Source organism: Schistocerca americana, unplaced genomic scaffold (assembly GCF_021461395.2).
Source record: "Schistocerca americana isolate TAMUIC-IGC-003095 unplaced genomic scaffold, iqSchAmer2.1 HiC_scaffold_401, whole genome shotgun sequence".
Lineage (NCBI taxonomy): Eukaryota > Metazoa > Arthropoda > Insecta > Orthoptera > Acrididae > Schistocerca > Schistocerca americana.
In genome coordinates this window covers 17501-20000 of record NW_025726128.1, presented here as the reverse complement: position 1 = coordinate 20000, position 2500 = coordinate 17501, and the positions used below count along the sequence as shown (strand labels likewise).

Here is a 2500-nt window from a genome sequence, read left to right as displayed (position 1 = left end):
GCGCCGTCCGCTATCACTGTCGTGCTGCCCTCGTAGCACCGCTCGACATACTCGACAAAGCAATCCGGCAGGCCATGCGCCTTCAGCACGGGGCGAAGGGCAGCATGATCTACCGAATCGAATGCCTTAGATACGTCGATCGATGCCACAAAGACAGAGCGGCAGGAGCGAACTGCGTCGGTGAGAGCAGTGTCCAAGATGAAGGTATTTTCCAACATCCCATCCCGAGGGATGAATGCCCGCTGACGTTCGTCCACAGCACAAGCGCGCATCAGGCGTGACGCGAGAACCTTGTGAAAGGTCCGCGCCAACACCGAGCAGACCGTAATGGGGCGAAAGTCAGCGGGGGATGTTGGTGCAGCCGTTTTCGGGAGAAGGGACGTCCGCGCGCGAAGCAGGCGTTCCGGAAGGGCGCGGGCCAGAAGGAAGAGATTCATCACTTTCACCAGGACTTCGTGCGGCAGACGCCGCAACTCCGCTGGGGTAAGGCCGTCCGGCCCGGCTGCTGATCCCCTGGGCGGCAACGCGGCGGCGACCTCCTCATGTGTGACCGGCCCCCATATGCACTCGAGAGCGACAGGCTCTGAGTGCGGGAGGAGGCGGTCACGAATGAAGCCCGCGGTGGAGATGGGCTTCTTGGTGAAGAGGTCCGCCCAGAAGTCCAGCAGACCAGGGATGGCAGGTGGCGGCTGGAGCAGGGTGCCATCCAAGAGGCCGCGCACGCAACGCGCACGCGACCGTCGGAAGGCATCCTGCGTTCTCGCGTACTCCCAGCGGCGCCGCTTGCGCTTCTGCGTCGGCGGCGCGGCAGGCGGCCGCTTCGATGGTTGGCGCGGCCGCTGTGTCCTGGTGATCGATCTCTCCCCTCTGGACCCGACACCTTAAGAGAGTCATAGTTACTCCCGCCGTTTACCCGCGCTTGCTTGAATTTCTTCACGTTGACATTCAGAGCACTGGGCAGAAATCACATTGCGTCAACACCCGCTAGGGCCATCGCAATGCTTTGTTTTAATTAGACAGTCGGATTCCCCCAGTCCGTGCCAGTTCTGAGTTGATCGTTGAATGGCGGCCGAAGAGAATCCGCGCACCCGCGCGCCCCCGGAGGAGCACGCTAAGGCGGACGCGGCCTCGCAGCAAGGAAGATCCGTGGGAGGCCAAGGCACGGGACCGAGCTCGGATCCTGCACGCAGGTTGAAGCACCGGGGCACGAACGCCGCGCAGGCGCGCGCATCCTGCACCGCCGGCCAGCACGAGGCCAACCAACGGCGAGAGCAGACCACGCCCGCGCTAAACGCCCGCGCTTACCGGCACCCCTACGGCACTCACCTCGCCCAGGCCCGGCACGTTAGCGCTGACCCACTTCCCGACCAAGCCCGACACGCCCCGATCCTCAGAGCCAATCCTTATCCCGAAGTTACGGATCCAATTTGCCGACTTCCCTTACCTACATTATTCTATCGACTAGAGGCTCTTCACCTTGGAGACCTGCTGCGGATATGGGTACGAACCGGCGCGACACCTCCACGTGGCCCTCTCCCGGATTTTCAAGGTCCGAGGGGAAGATCGGGACACCGCCGCAACTGCGGTGCTCTTCGCGTTCCAAACCCTATCTCCCTGCTAGAGGATTCCAGGGAACTCGAACGCTCATGCAGAAAAGAAAACTCTTCCCCGATCTCCCGACGGCGTCTCCGGGTCCTTTTGGGTTACCCCGACGAGCATCTCTAAAAGAGGGGCCCGACTTGTATCGGTTCCGCTGCCGGGTTCCGGAATAGGAACCGGATTCCCTTTCGCCCAACGGGGGCCAGCACAAAGTGCATCATGCTATGACGGCCCCCATCAACATCGGATTTCTCCTAGGGCTTAGGATCGACTGACTCGTGTGCAACGGCTGTTCACACGAAACCCTTCTCCGCGTCAGCCCTCCAGGGCCTCGCTGGAGTATTTGCTACTACCACCAAGATCTGCACCGACGGCGGCTCCAGGCAGGCTCACGCCCAGACCCTTCTGCGCCCACCGCCGCGACCCTCCTACTCGTCAGGGCTTCGCGGCCGGCCGCAAGGACCGGCCATGACTGCCAGACTGACGGCCGAGTATAGGCACGACGCTTCAGCGCCATCCATTTTCAGGGCTAGTTGCTTCGGCAGGTGAGTTGTTACACACTCCTTAGCGGATTCCGACTTCCATGGCCACCGTCCTGCTGTCTTAAGCAACCAACGCCTTTCATGGTTACCCATGAGCGTCGATTCGGGCGCCTTAACTCGGCGTTTGGTTCATCCCACAGCGCCAGTTCTGCTTACCAAAAGTGGCCCACTTGGCACTCCGATCCGAGTCGTTTGCTCGCGGCTTCAGCATATCAAGCAAGCCGGAGATCTCACCCATTTAAAGTTTGAGAATAGGTTGAGGTCGTTTCGGCCCCAAGGCCTCTAATCATTCGCTTTACCGGATGAGACTCGTACGAGCACCAGCTATCCTGAGGGAAACTTCGGAGGGAACCAGCTAC

At 61.0% G+C, this 2500-nt stretch overlaps 1 pseudogene; it reads right to left on the bottom strand.

The window, feature by feature from the left end:
• The window catches only part of LOC124582208, a 6986-nt pseudogene that overhangs the window by 3222 nt on the left and 1264 nt on the right, over positions 1–2500 (bottom strand).